Below are 18,236 nucleotides of genomic sequence, written 5' to 3' on the forward strand. Positions count from 1 at the left end.
TTTTAGAGGGTGGTTTGGGTACCGCCGCCCCAGGAACCCTTCATTGGATAACCCACACCTCTGCCATAGGTCACCCCAAGTGGTTCGCTACGTTTGTTGACTAGGCAGGGGCGTCCGTGTTCATGGGGTGATGTTTATCCAAGTATCGGTTGCGTTTGAGTCTGCGATCGGGAGAGACCCATTGAGGGAGAACCTTTGACCTCTCCATCCGCACTGTTTGTCTTGAAATTTGCCGTAAATGCAACGTAATGGCTTAAAACTCATCGGGATTGCTCTAGCAAGAAATAAACACAATAAAAAAAAAAAAAAAAAAAAAAAAATGCCAAAAATCTTCTTCCCTTTCCTCATCTAGCGAAACGACGTTCTGAAACAAAAACTCGAAGAATACCCCTAAAGGATGTACGCCAGAAACATTGATATTTATTTTTATTTTATTTATTTATTCCTTTAGATTTACACACAATACAATATGATACAAGATATATTTAAAATATTTTTAGTGATTATAGATTATTGTACCTTATCAGGTCGAAATTATTGGTTCCTAACTAGGCAAATTGCCCGTTCCAAGGAACCAAAAAATATGTGAAATTAAGTGTGTGATTTGTCTATGTCTATAATATATCTCATTAATGTTTTAATTTGTGATGTTTAATCGTTACAATCTTATGATAGAGTCGAACTTGAGCTGTTGTGTATGTTTCAATTGTGTATGAGCAATAATTAGAATAATGGAAGATACATATAGTGTGTGATTAGTCTATGTCTATTTATTACGTGACGTTTTTTAACATTTTTTCAGATTCTCCTCTGCCCAGTCCAATCAACCATTTAGTTATTATTCGGCCTATGTATGAAATATTACAAGTTTTTATGTTTAATTCAGGGGGGATTTTGTTGTACAGTTTAGGTCCCAAGTATGTGTGTGATATTGATAAAAACCATTTTTCTAAAATTTCATTATTTTTTGCCTACAATATTCCCAAAGGTACAATGAATTACTCGGGTATAAAAATAGAGCAGATAACAAGTGTCAACAACCAGCAGAGTTCCTCGCAAACTAATTATCTACTTTTTATATTTATTTAGGGATAAGCGTTTTTTTAATAAATATTTACCTAAAGGGCTAGCGATCTGTCGTTGTCAATACGGAACGGACAAAATGCAAGTTTCCTGCAAAACTAGTGGCAGTGTCCGTATTTGTAAACATGGAAAAGGTGAACAAACTGTATTTTTTTAATCAATTAGTCGCGGTTTTTATATACCTTTTTATCTATGCGATTAAAGCATTGATATGGTTCCCCAGAAATATTTTTATTTGCACTCTAGTCTAGGTATGATTAGTTGATGACTATAAATTTTGTTTGCATAATTTCCACTGAGCATTTGGAATCGGGCTAAATCAGCAGTCCTTATGTAGATGGCAATAAGGTTGAAATTCCCGCCTAATACCAGGCGCATATTTTTTTATGTAAAACCGCAAGAGTCCCAACTGCTCCCAACCAAAGCCTTTGACAGAGTCTGGCACCGGGCGCTTATCGGGAAGTTACCATCGTATGGGATCCACCCAACCCTGCATAGTTGGAATGCAGACTTTCTGAGGGGAAGAACAATTCAAACCGTGGTTGACGGCTCTTCTTCCTCACTGCACCAAATCAATGCGGGGGTGCCACAAGGATCTGTGCTGTCTCCGACGCTGTTTTTATTGCACATCAACGATCTCGTTGAATGTGCACCAATTCACTGCTACGCTGATGACAGCACCGTTCACGAGGGATATCTTTTTGACAGGCCCCCTTCCACCTATGATGTCCGAACAGCTCGGGAAGTTTTGAAGCAAAAAATTGACCACCACCTAGAGATGGTTCGTGCCTGGGGTAAGGCCAACTTGGTCAGTTTCAACGTCTCAAAAACCCAAGCGTGTCTGATTTCGGCAAAGAGGGAGATCAATGATTGTCTGGTTCAATTTGATGGGAGCACTCTCCCCAATAAAAACTCCATTGAAATGCTTGGAGTTACTATATCAGACCAGCTCAAGTATCGGGGATCCATAGAAGCCCGAGTAAATCAGGCCTCCAAGAAGTTGGGCGTCTTGTACAGGGCTAGGAGATTCTTCAACAGTGACCAGCTGCTGACCCTGTACAAGTCTCAAGTCCGCCCTATTAAATTTGGGAATAAACTATTGAATTTGGGAGCCACCTTTGGGCTGGTGCCCCAAAATACTTAATAAACCTGCTTGAATCTGTGCAAAGGAGAGCGATCCGTCTGATTGACAATCCGTTGTTAACAGACCGATTGCCTTCTCTAATGCATAGACGCAATGTAGGCATGCTGTGTCTGTTCTACAGGTATTTCAATGGAGCCTGCTCTAAAGAGCTAGCAGCATTGATTCCTGATGCACCGGTGCACGTGCGCGAAACTTGACGTTACGAGCTGAACACCAGTTCACGGTTGACGTTGGCTTCATGAGAACGGGCCGTTTTTACGACTCGTTTTTTTGTAAGTCGGCTCGTATGTGGAACGAGCTACCGGCATCCGTTTTTCCTCCCTCCTATAATCCGAGCCTCTTCAAGGCCCGCATTAACAAATCCCTTCCTACAGCCCCTACCTTATTCCGCCTCACAACGCCGCCCAACCGGGTGGTGACATAGTTCCCCTGTCTTTACACTGCACAGGCAGGGACGCTCTTGTGAGGTGTCACAAAAAAAAAAAAAAAAACCGTCCGGAGCCAGTGATATTATGGCATCCCCAATTGGGGTACGTTGTGAGCAGTGGCGGCTCGTGACTTTTGGCTGTACTAGAGTGCTTATATAACAAAAATGTTACTATTGACGTTGTTGAAGCTGAAAACGATTTTTTTGTATGAAGATTTTCAGAAAATTTCAGTTTGTCCGTGCGCCGCAGTGTGGAGAGGAAGGAGATGGGGAAGAGGACGGTGGGGAAACTCCTGGCGATTCAGATCTGGTCACCAAACACTTCCAAAGCTATTTCAAGAAACGTTTTAGGTCTAAAGAAAGAAAGGACCTTAGATTAAACTTACTTGAACAATTAGAAATCAGTAAAAGAAATATTGACCCTGATATAACATTAATTAATAAATTAAGGAAAATTATTTATTCCCCGCTTCTAAGTACCTAAACAATATAACACGTGTAAATAAATTAATAACTGCTACATCATTATTAAACAATTAAGATAACATTAATGTGGGGAAAACAGACTTCAAAATACCCCCACAGAATACGAAATCTATTGTCACAATTATTTTATCAGTAAATCGGTTTCGCCGGTAACAAACAATTTTAATTGGGAGCAGGTAAAATAGAATCATATAAATAAGTCGTCTAAACGTGGTTATAACCACAGTTTGAAAATGGCCTTGAAAGCCGAAACAGCTTTAACAATAACAAAAACCAAAAAATACTTGCAGAACTTAATAATTATATTATTCAATTTGATTTGAATTAACTAAACACAAAAACAATAAATAAAAAAATTATAAGAGTAATTTTTGAAATAACACAAATTAATTCAATCGAATTTACTTTACCGGCATTTGAACCACGATCTCCAGCTTGCTAGTCGAAAGGGTTACCCTAAAGCAAGTTTTATTTTATTTTGTTTTTAAGTTCAGGCACAAATAATAAAATGGTTTCAGATCATTACCTAAAGAGATTAATTTGCCAAATTATGCAATCATAAAATCATGTCTTGTACAGAACTAGCAGATTATTTATTCAGTAGTAACCAGCTGCTAACCTTTTACAAATCTCAAGCAGCCCAGCAATTGAATTTGGGAGCCACCTCTGTATTGGAGCACCACAATACAAACTTGTTTTATTCTGTGCAAAGGAGGACGGTCCGTCTGATTGGTAATCCATTGTTAACAGACCGATTGCTACATCTAATGCCCAGACGCAATGTGGGCATGCTGAGTCTATTCTATAGGTATTTTAATGGAGCCTACTATAAGGAGCACCGGTACACGGGCGGAATACCCGTTCACAGTTGATGGCTGAGAACGGGCCGCTTCTTCGAATCGTTTTTGTGTATCTGTTTTTCCTCCTTCATATTATTCAGACCTCTTCAAGATCTACATTAATAAATCCTTTCCTACAGCCCCTACCTTAACCACCTCGCAACGCTGCCCCTGCCCTTACACTGTACAGACTGGGGAGCTCTTGTGAGAGGTGTCACGTACAAAAATATATGTATCCAAAGAGGGGTTCGTAAGAAAGATATTTTAGAATTTACAGCAATATTTATAGGCCTGACGCTTTATTTTCTGCTGATCTTATAAAATTTTCAATTTCAATCACACTTTGGCGTTGTGATCTTTAACCAGGGCGTTATTATATCCACTATTCATTTACCCCAGATATATTCATTTTTTACCCATTATCTGGGCAATTTACCGCGGCTTCACTACCGTGCTCTAGCGGATTAACCTCGAAACAGAATAGGTAACTTTGTGTAATAATTCGAACGAAATTGCGCAAAACGCTGAAAGAGCGGTTTGAGTCTTAGCTGGTTTCAGGCAATTGTTTTGAATAAAACCTTCCATATTTATTAGTGACATCTATGAAAAAATGACAGAAACACATTTTGAATTTTCTTCGCACACGACGTCGATTAGAAAGCCACAAACTATTATTTCATGAAACGTTTCAGGGAACTTTTATACATTTTTAAAAATGTTCTTGCAATCATTTTCCTACCTAATTAAAAATCATAAAATATAAGGGTACCTACTTAAATACAAAATAGTTTAAGATATAGATATATATTTTGTATCTAATTTTTCTAAGATTAATAAATTAAAGGTCCCGTAGTAAGCGTTCAAAGATGGTTGAAAGGGAGATATGTAAATACGAATTTTAGTGGGAGCGCGCTAATATAATAAAACGATAATAAATAAGCGAAAATGGTGAAAATATTTAATACAACACGACTCGTTTGAAATTCGGCAAATGCTTTGGTTGAATTTAAATATACACAAATAAATAAATAAAAATAAATTTGAAGATACCTGAAATTCTTGAAATGTGTCATAAATTATTAATCTTGGAAAGAGTTATGATTTCGGTGACCTGTTAATGAATGAATTTGACCATATCTTGGCCTACAATGGTTAAAATAAAATATAATTTTAAATAGAATCGGTCCGAACACTGTACCTTGGGGGATTCCAAAGTCTGACATTTCTAGCACCTAGCTGGTAATATATTTAACAGCGTTGGCTTTTATGCCAAAATTAAATCATTGTTAACGCAATAATATCGTTTATGGGATATACGTCTTGGTATCATTGAAGGAAGGAATTCGTTTATTTTACAACATTATGCTATGTAGATTGCTTATACGTAGGCGTTCACTGTAAATTGTGTTTTACTGTTTTGCACCACAGGATCAAGAGATCGAAAGTTTTTTTTTAACATTATTTCTGGCTTTCACCCTTCAAGGGTGTTCTTGGCCATCATTTAAAATTATTGAGAAATGAAAGGTGAATTTAAATATTAATTTTATTTAAATGGGCAAATTTCAAAATTATAATGAAAATTGGAGTCGAGTTCAGACTTAGAAGAGATGAGATATTGAATGGAGGGGAGGCAATTTTAGATAAGGCTTGATAGAAGAGAGGATATTTGTTTAGAGAGGGAAAACCAAAAAATATGTGATCTAAAGTTCCCACTTCTAGACCACAGAATGTACAATCTGAGGAGTCAACGACGTGAATTTTAAAAAGATGGGAAGGAACGGAACAATCTCCGATCCTCATTCGAATGAGTGAGGAAATTTATTTTTTGGAAAAATGAGGGAATTGCTGAAACCACGGTTTTGATGGAATAGTCCTTTGTATTGAGGCATAGCAGGCTCCCTTGGATTGACTAGCAATGTGCCAATACTCTGCCCAAACATTGCGGGATCTATCTTTGATGATGGAAAAAATGTCAGATAGGGGAATGTGGTTTACGAGGGTAACAACAGGGTTGGACGCTCCTTGTTTTGCCAAGGCATCCGCAATATCATTACCCATGACACCAACATGTCCAGGAATCCAAATCAGAGTTACAGTTTTACCAGAGCTTTGAATGGAGGATATCATCTCTCGAATAAGGCATACAAAGTGATCATCAGGATGAAGAAGAGGACTGGATTTAAGTTTTTGGAGGGAACTGAGAGAGTCAGAGAGAACGAGGGAATGCTCGAAATTATTTTTGATTATATATTTGAGAGATTCTATTATTGCAATGCACTCGGCTGAAAATATTGAAAATTGATTTGAAATTGAATGAAATATTCTGTCATTAGAATTATTGTGGTAAACGTTAATACCTATACCACAGTTAGGAGAGTCGGGAGATTTGGATCCATCAGTAAATAAAAGAGAAAAGTTGGGCCATTTAGATGAAATAATGTCATTGAAAATATTATTGACAGTTCGGGCCGGGAGATTGGAATGACTTTTAAGGATTCCGATCCCTTCAAATATTGTTGGGGATAGGGTGACGTGACTATATTTTAATTTGTATAAGGGAAGTAGATCATTTTAGATGATGTGAAGCTCTGAGAGAGACTTAAAATTTTTACAGATGTCAGGAAGAGGTTTAGTTGAAGCTCTGATTGTAGATGAATGGGTTGAGTCAATGAACAACGAGACGCTGGGGATAACCTGATGACATTTAGAATTTAAACATTTAAGAACAAATTTGTCAGCAAATAGTTGACGCCTTAAATAAAGAGGAGGATCAGAACATTCTACTTGAAGGGAATTGATGGGTGACGATTGCATCGCTCCAGTTATAATTCGCAAAGATTTAGATTGAATTTTGTCTAATTTATCAAGTACATTTTTTGAGGCAGTACTAAAAAGTGGACAGGCATAATCGAGATGGCTTCGAATAAGTGCGTTGTAAAGCAACTTAATGCAAGTAGGGTGAGCACCCCACCAAACGCCAGATAATGATCTGATGATATTTAAATTTTTTTCGCATTTAGTAACTAAATTATTAATATGGGAAGACCATTTAAGTTTCCTATCAAATGTTACTCCCAAAAATTTTACTTCAGAAGCGTTGGGGATTGGAGAATTTTTAAATAAAATTTGAACGGGGGGGTTTTTATGGCGGTTTGAGAAGGTGACATACTGAGTCTTTTGGATTGAAAGTTCAAAACCATTTAAGGTGAGCCATGTGCAAAGGGCATTCATGGCTTCAGAGGGATGATTTTGGCACGATTAGTTAACGCCTGTTGAATACCATATAAAATTAATCCGCCGCCCCGGGATCCATTTATTAGATAACCAACACCTCTGCCATAGGTCAGCTCAAGTGTTTAGCTAGGTTTTGTGACTTAGCAGGGGTGCCCGAGTTCATGGGGTGAGGTTTGTCTAGGTATTGGCGATGAAAGCGTTTGCCTACCTACAGCGTGGCGGGTTGGATCGCAAGAGACCTCTTTCATACCATCGCAGTGGGAGGGATGGGTTCATAAGTCTGTCACTCCTGGAGATATTGACAAATCCCAAAGATGACATTGGCCTTAAACTGAGGAAACTTACATTGATGAGAGTTATTCCGATGCAAGCAAAAATTCACAGTCTAACAATAGGCGGGTGAACGTTCAAAATGCAAAAACCACAGTCGAGCAGTGCGAGTGTGCATACAATTTTGACGAAATTTATTCTAACAGGAAAATAAAATAATAGTGCTCTTAGAATACATTCCTGGAAAACAAAACAATATTATTTGCACCATCTCTTTTATCAACGAGATGTTTGTTGATGTTGGTTGTGGTACGTTATAATTATCAGTATCATTATAATTTTCTAGAATTAATCATACAATGATACTCCCAGATTGAATACTCAGTTTATTGTTTCGTATTGCAATGTGAGCAGGAGAAACTAATACATGGGTCACTCCGCCGTTTCGTTCAAATTTGCCTGTTTCCGCGGATTTTTTTTTTTTTGCCTTTTTACTATATATTTTTATAGAAATGGGTTCCCGTACCTATCAGATGTATAAAAGTGAAAAGGGCACCTTTGTGCGACACTTGGATTCGAAGAAAATTGATGGAAGGTAATGAAGGTGTGGATGGTAATGAAAAACTGTTGGATGGTAATTTAAAAATTTGGATGGTAATGAAGTTTGGTAATGAAATATTAATAGATGGTAGTGAACATGTTTAAGGTTCTTAAAATGTCTGTGAATAATGAAATTTGAATAGAAACTGAATAATAAAATAGATTTCAAATCATGCTAAGTATCATTTGACGTGGTGAGCGGATTAGGAAAAAGAAGAAAAACCTATTATAGTGAAAAACTAAATGCTTTATTCAGACTTTTGAACATTGGAGACAAGAAATACATTTTTTCATACGTAATCAGTTCTGCTTACTTATGCTTTTGCAATATCTGTATGAATTGTTAAAAAATAATGGAAAAAAATATCAAAATACAAATTAAGAAAAGGCAGCTGGAACATCAAACCCAACACAACTAAAATTTTCCTATTATACTACTTACCCAGAAATTATAAGGAATAGTCAAATTCTTTATAATTACGTTTTATAAGTAGGTTTGTACACAAGAAATACAAAATTTTCACATTCCTAAGCAAACATTGTAATATTTGAAAAATAGAAATAATAAAAATAATAATTAAAAATAAGAAAAAATCAGAAGTCAATTGAAATGCAGTTTAAAATAAAATCAGAGATACTTAAAACAAACACAACATATGTAACTAATAAGTACAAGATAAAGGTCTTACATCTAAATAGGAACATAATATTGAAGGAACTTGAGATCATTCTTGTGAAAGTTTTTGCTGGAAAACTATTTCAAATCAAAGTTCGGCAAATTTTTTAAAGTGAATTGTCCTCTTTCATTCTCATCTGGATCTTGCAAGCGCTGAAGAATTTGTGATTCCAAAATGAAATCGTCGTCACTAATTGTTGGCCAGACAAATTTTTTGGAATTCCCTTGAGCTTTTTTCAAAAAAATTACTTTGTACTCTAGTGTGTACTCATGTTTTCCAATAATTTTCCCAATGAAATGATGTGTCGTGTTAGTTATTTTATATTGAACCATTATCCTGTCATAGGCTTTTAAACTACTGTAATATAGGTAAGTTTTTAGATTCTCACGGCCAAAAGCATTTTTGTTGTTTGTTTTTGGGGTGTTATGCCGTGTTGCGCTAACTCCTTATTTAGCCGACGTTTCGGACAGCGTTGCAGTGTCCATCATCAGGGCAGATCCGGTAGATCCGAAGATCTCTCTCGCTCTACACTGATTTTAAATATTTTTTTTATTTCTTGTTAGATATTAAACTTATTGTGGGACGGGAGGAACTTTCAATATATAAGTTGATGTTAGTGTAGGTTAATTGTTAGGTAGTTTGTGGGATGGTACTCGTGATTTAATGTTTGGGAAGGACTGTGATTGGAAGGATATCGAAAATTTAATAGATGTCCCTGAAATGTGTGTCCCATGGAAGACCAAGAACATTTCTGAGAGCTCGGTTTTGGACCACCTGCAGGTCAGCTATCACTTTCTTTAAGGCAAAGCCCCAGATACAGCAGAGATAGGATAGGTTTTAATGTACCATGACATAATATACTTAAGTTAGTAAATTAATGGGTAGTCATCCATGAAGCCTATATAATACACCAGGTATGGGGTAATTTTCCCCTTCACACGATTCATGTGGAGATCCCACGATAGCTGAGAATCTACAATCAGGCACAAATATTTTGTGTTCGTTTTCTTCTCGAGACAGTTGTCACCATTTTTGATAATAAGGCTGCAATTTTTCATGCTGACGATAAGTATATAATGCGTTTTTTTACGTTAAGGGTCAGTTTGTTTATTCTCAACCAAGCTCCGCTAGATTAGGTTTGTCGTAAAAAAATACTGTGTCGTCCGCGTAAAGCTATAGAGTTTCTTTAATACCACGCTTTATATATAAGGCACAGCAACGGTCCAAGAATTGATCCCTGGGGCACTCCACATGTTATTTTACCTAAGTCACTTGTGACTCCACCCAGTTCTACTGCCGAAAAGCAATTTGATAGGTAAGATCGGAAATATTCCAGGGAGTGCCAACAATGCCCAAATCATTTATTTATTTATTTTATTTATTTATTATAAGAACTTGTTGAACATTTTTATATATTTTTGATAATTCATCCGCCATGCTAGGGATGTCCCTGTGTTATGGCGGGTGATATTTACAGATTGGATTTATAAAATAAGTTAATTATAAGTTATAAAGTTATGCAATTCAGATAAAAATATAAGTTAATTAGATTATACAATTAAATAATAAGTAAGTAATAAAACTATACAAATTAAATTAAATTAAAAGTTATTAAATTATACAAATTTAATTGCATTATAAATATTAAAATCATGGTTTCTAAATGTATTTATAGTAGTAAAGATGGTATTAAATATTAATAATAATTGATAATTAGTTAATAAAATTATAATATAATTTAATTTATGTACCAGTTTTTATAAACCATAGAAATTGATAATTAAGATGTGTTTTTGCAGATGTTTAGTTACTCTAGTGCTTAGTAGAATTATATGAATTAACAGAATTAGAACAATAGGAAGAGTGTTAGAACAGATATATATAAAAATAAAAATGGAACAATTTAAGTTCATCGAAAAGTAAAAGACACTGAGATAATCAAAATAGTTAAAACAGGTATTTGTAAAAATTAAAATGGCACAATTCAAATTCATCAAAAAAATATGAGGCATTGAGATAATCAAAATGGTTAAAACAGATGTATATAGATTACATCAAGTATAGATAAAATGAAGGTCAAACAATAATAACATTGCAAACCAATTGGGTTAACGGGTAGGTAGGCACCTCAGAACAACAAAATTAGAGTTATGACACATAGTCCAGTCAGTGGGGGATAAAAAAGGGCTCCACCTTGCAAAAGGTTAGGTAGTAGCGATTTTCACATATGTTGTTAAGATTGGGACTCTAAAGAAAAAAAAAAGTTTTCGACCTTGGGGGGGTCGAGCTCGATCCGCCATCTTGGATTGAAGGTGCCAAAATTTGGTTTTTTCAAAATAATTATGAATTGGTTGATTTTACAACCAAATTGTTGAAGGCAAACTTAAAGATAACTAAATTACCTACATTTTTTGAATGAAGTTTTTTTTGTAAGTTTAATAAGTAACGAGTTACAGCGGTTGAAAGAAGAAAATTTTGACAAAAAATTGTAAAATCCCAATTTTCTTTATAAATTTTGTACAAACATATTACACAATATCATTTTAACGTATTTCTACGTTACAATATACTTATATAGCATCATCCGTGTGCTCGATGACGTTGATTTGTTATAGTGGGATCCTAGTCTACAGCTGACTTGGCAACACTGATTGAGTCCTGGTTACAGGACGTTGCCTAGATGCTCATGTCTGCAGATGTTCTTTTCGGTGAAACAATGCCAGTTCAAGTTTCACAAGAACGATTTTTAGCCAATGAAAATAACAAAGTCCGTCTGATTTCGATGCTTACAAAGCAATTTATACAGGATGATTTTACAGTTAAGCAGGCTGAAGAAGATGCTGATGAGTTGATTGTCAATACTGCGATTTCCTTGTGTTCATCATATGACGCTGTTTTCATTATTGGCGAAGACGTTGATCTCCTAGTTCTGTTGACAGCATTAGCACCACCCAAAAGTAGTATATATCTTCGAAAACCCGGGAGAGGCAAAACTTTTGAAAGACTGTATTCCGCGAATAGAGTGAAATACAAAGAGGCGGCTGAGAATATTCTGTTTCTTCATGCCTTTAGCGGCTGCGATACAACATCGTCCTTCTTCAACTAAGGAAAAACAAAATTTTGTTCGCTTGTGCAAAACGACACAAGACTCAATGCCATGATAGGAATCTTCAAACAACATGATGCAACACCAGAAGACATAGCAGTTGCAGGAACACGCTTTCTTGTTGCTTGTACAGGGGTGACATGGATAAGGAAACCTTGGAAGAAGTCCGCTACAAACGTTTCGCAAAGTCGACAACAAAAAGCAAATTCAATCTTGCCTCTTTGCCACCAACGAACGACACTGCACGGTACCATGCATTTAGAACGTACCATCAAGTCCAAAAATGGTATGGAATCCAAAAAAATCCAGAAACTGGGGCTGGAAACGTGACACCAACGGGCTTATTCCAGTAAGAATGACAAAGAAACCAGCACCCGAGACTTTATTAAAATTTATTTCATGCAATTGTAAAAAAGGATGCGGTGTTGCATGTAGCTGCAGGAAAGCTGGATTGAAGTGTTCTATTGTATGTGGGTGCTGTAATGGTCAAACATGCCGAAATTCGCCAGAGGACGTCGAGGACGAAGAAGAAGAGATTTTGTCAATGGAAGGCCAGAATCTCAGTATCACAGGCAATGAGTTAGATGATGACATTGATGACGAAGACTGTTATTAAGTAACATAATTTATAGTAACATAATTCATAGTAATGTAACATAATTTAGAAATCTACCATCGCTGGTATATCTGTGGAGTAGACCTACTGGGGATATCACAATAAAAAATGCCCATGTTCCCTACCTCATGGTGGTTTGGAAATGAATTAACAAAATTATTATAATTATGTAATGAATAACCCGAAAAAATTACAAAGTTGGGAATTTCATCATTTTTCAGAAAAATATTCACATTTCCGCCACTGTAACTCGTTACCTATTAGACTTACAAAAAAAAACTTTCTACAAAAAATGTAGGTAATTTAGTTGTCTTTAAGTTTGTCTTGAACAATTTGGTTGTAAAAACGACCACTTCACAATTATTTTGAAAAAAAAAAATTTTGGCACCTTCAATCCAAGATGGCGGGTCGAGCTCGACCCTCCCAAGGTCGAAAACTTTTTTTTTTCCTTAGAGTCCCAATCTTAACAACATATATCAAAATCGCTACTACCTAACCTTTTGCAAGGTAAAACTCCCCACTGACTGGACTAACAAGGAAACAAGGTTAAATTTTAAGTTACTTATGTATAATCACAAATACAAAAACCATCCACGGCATTGAACTAACGCACCCAGTGATTGATTAATTAAGACAATTATTAAGTATAGTTCTTTGTTTGCAATGGTAATTTTGCATCGCAATGAAACAATTTTAAATTTATTTCTACAAAGTAAACGTAGACCAAGTGTCGTACCAAGAGGCCAAAAGGACATTATGAAATGGTGAAACAAACTACCAAGATAAGAATACATAATCTTCTTGAATACATAATTGTTACTGTAAGTTCCCATATATTTTTAATTGAACTCCTCAAACGACAGTGAGGATTGTGTGGAGCAGCCAAAAAAATCGCTAAGTTTATTATCGTTATTATTTTTTAGGTTATTATGTCGTGTTGCGGTTCCTCCTTCTCAGCCAATAGGTTGAGCCATAGGTACATGGAGAAAAATGAGTTCTTAAGAATTTCTTCAAATTATTGGTAAACGGTTGAAAACGGTCTTTAACGTGTTTATCATGATGTATACCGACATCGTCGGGCCGGCCCTGTCTCCTTCTTTAGCCAACGTCTTGGACAGTGTTACAGTGTCCACCATCAGGTCAGGTGTTTATATGTGGTTTCCTGAAAACTCAGCACAGTGACAAATCAATACACTTTTGAAAAGTCATTTAAAGTGATGAAAAAACTAGCACATAAATCCAACCTAACCTATCATCAAGAGTATTTATTCCGAGATCTATTAAACTTAACCCGTCGTCTCTTTTTGTGTATTTCAATTGCCTCCGAAATTATGTACTCTCCAAGTCCTGCAAAAACTTCAGGAACAAATCCAAAGTAATGGCCGCGTTTCGCCAGGAAAGGCAAAATATATATCCGGAGGTTCCCCAATAAGTGGGGGTCATTTTAGGAAAGATAGGAGTGATCCTGGTTTCTGCAAAGAGTTATTTTACAGGAGGGAGGAAACACAGAAGCCGATAAGTAGTCTGTGCGCCCAAAATGAATCGAGTGCGCTCAAGGCGATTGAAATCCATAACAAAACTATAAATATTAATAACGACGACGGGGCTGAGCTTAATAGTTTTAGGTATCCGGTATACGACGACAACACCAAAACTAAACGCATAATACCACATTAATAGGATTAACACTTCACCACAATCTACTTACAAACTTTACTAACTCATTGATAATCATGCAATTGAGTATTAGAAGCATTCATAAAAACAATAACTACCGAATTTACCGAAATTTTCATGTGTTAATTAAAAAAATGAATCACAGTAATCCAATCATAAACTTTATTCCTCAATGTGTGATAATGTACACATCCCATGAAGGTTATGCATACATAGAGGTTTTTAAGTAAATGATTTTTACCTCTTCCGGCCTCTGGCATATTGACCGTTATATTTCTCAAAGATGTCTATTTTCGCTTCTCAATAAATTCCAAATAAATATGGTATAACAAAACAAAGGTGAAAACTAAAAATTATTTTCAAAAGGTGATATATTATTAATTTTTTTAAATTTTAAATAAACAAATAACTTTTGAAATCAAAAATAAAAAAGTTATATTAATGGCTGACCTTACGTCTTCGCGTTTATACACTGAACTAAAATGACTGAAAACGAAAAAAAAACACATATTTTATTAGACAACTGTATTAGAAATATGACTGCCACGTCGACGTTATTTTGTTGTTTCATATAAAATTAAATAATAGAAATTTCATAAATTTGTCTCAAATTGCGGTTGGAACATTGGTTTCATAAAAGTGTACAATCTAACTATTTTGTGGTTAATTTTCTATATTTGAAGATAAAGCTGGGTGTTTTTATATTTTTATATTATACACTTCCATTAACGTTGGTTTCATAGAAGTGTACAATGTAACTATTTTGTGGTTAATTTTCTATATTTGAAGATAAAGCTGGGTGTTTTTATATTTTTATATTATACACTTCCATTAACGTTGGTTTCATAGAAGTGTACAATGTAACTATTTTGTGGTTAATTTTCTATATTTGAAGATAAAGCTTGGTGTTTTGTTTTTTATTTAGGTACTATACATTTCTATGAACTTTGGTTTCATAGAATTGTATAATGTACCTAACTATTTTGTGGTTTTATTTCTATATTTGAAGATAAATCTTGGTGTTTTGTTTTTTAACACCGTTTAAGGCGAAGCTTAATGCTAAATCACTATATTGATTAATCTTTATAACGAATTGGTGTACATTATGAATACCAACAAATATGCTTTGGATAAATTTAAGGTTTTCTTATCGCTTCGCTCGAGTAAAATACAAAGAAAAAAAAAATTCTCAGTAAAAAATATAAATGTAAACTATTAAAAATATATTTTTTTAATCGAAATGTATGAACGCGTAAAGGAATCAACTTTTAAAAAATACAGTAATATGGCTAAATTTATCTGTGACAGTTTCACTTGATTAACTTTTTTACTTTCTTATAAAATTATTAACAAAATAAAAAAAAAAACAGTTTTGTGCTTGAAATCGAACGTTTCTAGACTCCGTTTGTCAAGCGATTTTAATGCCTATTACCTACGATATAAGGTATACCAAATATACAGGGTGTATCGGCACGTACCCGACAAATTTTAACCATCTATTCCTTAGCACATTTGGAGTAAAAAATGTTATGGGCACTTTGCTGTCCGGTAACATTTTTTTTAATAAAAAATTTACTATTCATATTTTCACCACATGTCACCAATGTTTTATCCTTTGTCAAAGTTTGAAAACCTATCCGGCAATATTTTGTTCGAGTTTCGTTGAATAATGTACATACGTACCTACGTTGGGGCGCTTTTACAATCACAACGAAATGGCACGGCACCATTCGTCTCATTTTTAACTATTATTATTTAGTGTGTACGAAAGAGCGAGGACACTTTTTGACATACTTGCTAATAACAGCTGTTGAACACGAGATTCAATGCAAATGACAGTGACGGAGTGTGGATTTTTTTATTTATTTTTTGTTTTTAATGGAAAAAATGTTACCGGACATCAAAGCGCCCATAACATTTTTTACTCCAAATGTGCTGAGGAATACCTGGTTAAATTTTGTCGGGTACTTGCCGATACACCCTGTATACACACTTTTGACTTGTAGCTTCCTCTCTATAACGGTAAGAGAAACACAGTGATTTATATGAGCGAAAAGCGAACAAATTGATTGTGCTGGTAATACCTAGCCGTCTGAGAACAAAATAAATAAAGCTATTTCAAGTTGGAACAGAGAGCAAGCAATCAACATAATTAAATCAGTGGTTCCCGAGTCTCGATGCATCTTGTCCCGCTTCCCGCATCTCGCATCCTGTGCGTCCCGCATATTGTGTGTTGCTATTACTTGATGCGATGCGAGCATAAATGAACCACTCACGATGCGAGAATGACGAATGCAGGATTGTATCGCTGCCGCTAGTCCTGTGTTCAGTGTTGTGCGAGAAGTCGTGAAGTATTAATATCACAACAAAGCCTGCCGAAAGGTGGTTCTCAACTTTGGAACCGAGTCGAGCATATATTATATGGTTATTATTATCTCCAGAAAGTTGGGAGCACTAATCCTTCATGTTACATGCGAACATAGTGCGTTAATTGTTAAGATAATTGGAGAAAACTAATTTGATATGAAATCATGAAAAACGGTAAAAAATAAATTTGTTACTGGAATTTGGTTTTTGTGACTTTTCCGATTCTTCGAATTAATTTTGATTTATTTATAGACGAAACTGATGTATCAACATTACGTAAAGAACCAAAAAAAACCTGTACATTTTTTCGGCATTTAAAAGTTAAAAAGCTTTTGGATGTCAGGTCTACATTTCGGCTCATTTTAAAATAAAATAAAAACAGCTGATAGTAAATGTAAATAGTGACCGTGCAGCATTCTACGGTTTTCAAATTTAACATAAAAATTCCAACTTCGAACTCGATTTACTCGAAAAGGAAAGCTCAAATAAAAAAAATATAAATAACAAAATTGACTTCAAATGTGATGTAGATTCATCAGTTTCACGCGTGTGTTTCCGAACACCTTGTATATATCGATGGCGCAATACTCTCACGAGAATTTGGTGGTTAACTCAAATGATTTTCAATAAACATTCCGAAAAATATAAAGATCTAAAAATGTCGCTGAAAGTTTGAGAGCATCTGCTTCACATGATAGGAGGCGTTACTCCCGGCGTTAGATGAAATGAACTCAACATAAATTAGTACACATCTGTCGTCCGTCGGGAGTGCTCGCGCCGTTCATTTCCGTGTTTACGCGTAAATAACCTAACAATAAAAACATTACATGTGTGTTAAACTGTAACATAAACGCCTGTGAACATTACTGTATTTTAATAACACAGTTTAAACTTGTAAGTAAAGACGATTTAACACGTTTTTATTAAGATTTGTCTATTGTTTAGGTTATGTTATTATTGAATCCTGGCCTATTGTAGATGATTGCGTTACATGAATAAAAATAGACACATCGAAATTCCAGTCATCTCTTTTTCTCTTAAGTTTGTTGCATCTCTTGTCTCTATTTTTAAGTGGTTTCTGCCTGTTTCTTTTTTATCTTTACTCTTGTCATTTTATTAGGTAAATATTGTCACATGTTTTTTTGAGGACTGTTTTATCGGAATAAATACATTTTTATTGAAGTTTGGTGTGTTTGTATTTTGATAGTAGATCAAATAAGAGTCAAATGAGGTCAAAGTGGTTTTGTAACCTTTTTATTATGAGTCGAAAAATGAATCGAACCATAAACATGAATCGAACGTACTAACTCATTTCGGTTGTGAGTGGATTTTTTGTGTCATTTTCATAATTTGAACTGATGTTTCAAGAAATCCTTCCGACCTATTTTAATTTACCTAACTTATATAACTGATCAAGAAAAAATATTAAATATTAAAAACAAGAATAGTCATTCACGAAAAGTGAATATTTTTGCTTGATCATTCTGTAGTAATAATTGTCTTTGTTTTAATGAGTTCGTTAGATAAACTTTTAGCTTCGAAAATCCTACAGGAAATAGGGACTCGGTTAATACGCACTTTTTTATAGAAAAAACATTTTGTATCAGTTAGATAACAATGAGAAGTAAATATTTCAGTTTCCGGAAATGAAAAATACTGCATTTTAGGAGTAGCTTTTTCGTAAAACAAACGGAGAATTTAACGTCTTTA

At 35.0% G+C, this 18,236-nt stretch overlaps 1 protein-coding gene across 1 annotated transcript in view; it reads left to right on the top strand.

Annotated features, from left to right (window-relative positions):
• Positions 1 to 17,280: 17,280 nt before the first annotated feature.
• The window catches only part of LOC149410416 (long-chain fatty acid transport protein 1-like), a 36,265-nt gene continuing 35,309 nt past the window's right edge, over positions 17,281 to 18,236 (top strand). The window contains exon 1 of the mRNA XM_089649015.1: positions 17,281 to 17,420. The gene's annotated coding sequence lies outside the window, so the exon portion shown is untranslated. The remainder of the gene's footprint in view (positions 17,421 to 18,236) is intronic.

The sequence above is a fragment of the Hesperophylax consimilis genome, chromosome 28, assembly GCF_061612785.1.
Source record: "Hesperophylax consimilis isolate HC1 chromosome 28, BYU_Hcon_1.0, whole genome shotgun sequence".
Classification (NCBI taxonomy): domain Eukaryota; kingdom Metazoa; phylum Arthropoda; class Insecta; order Trichoptera; family Limnephilidae; genus Hesperophylax; species Hesperophylax consimilis.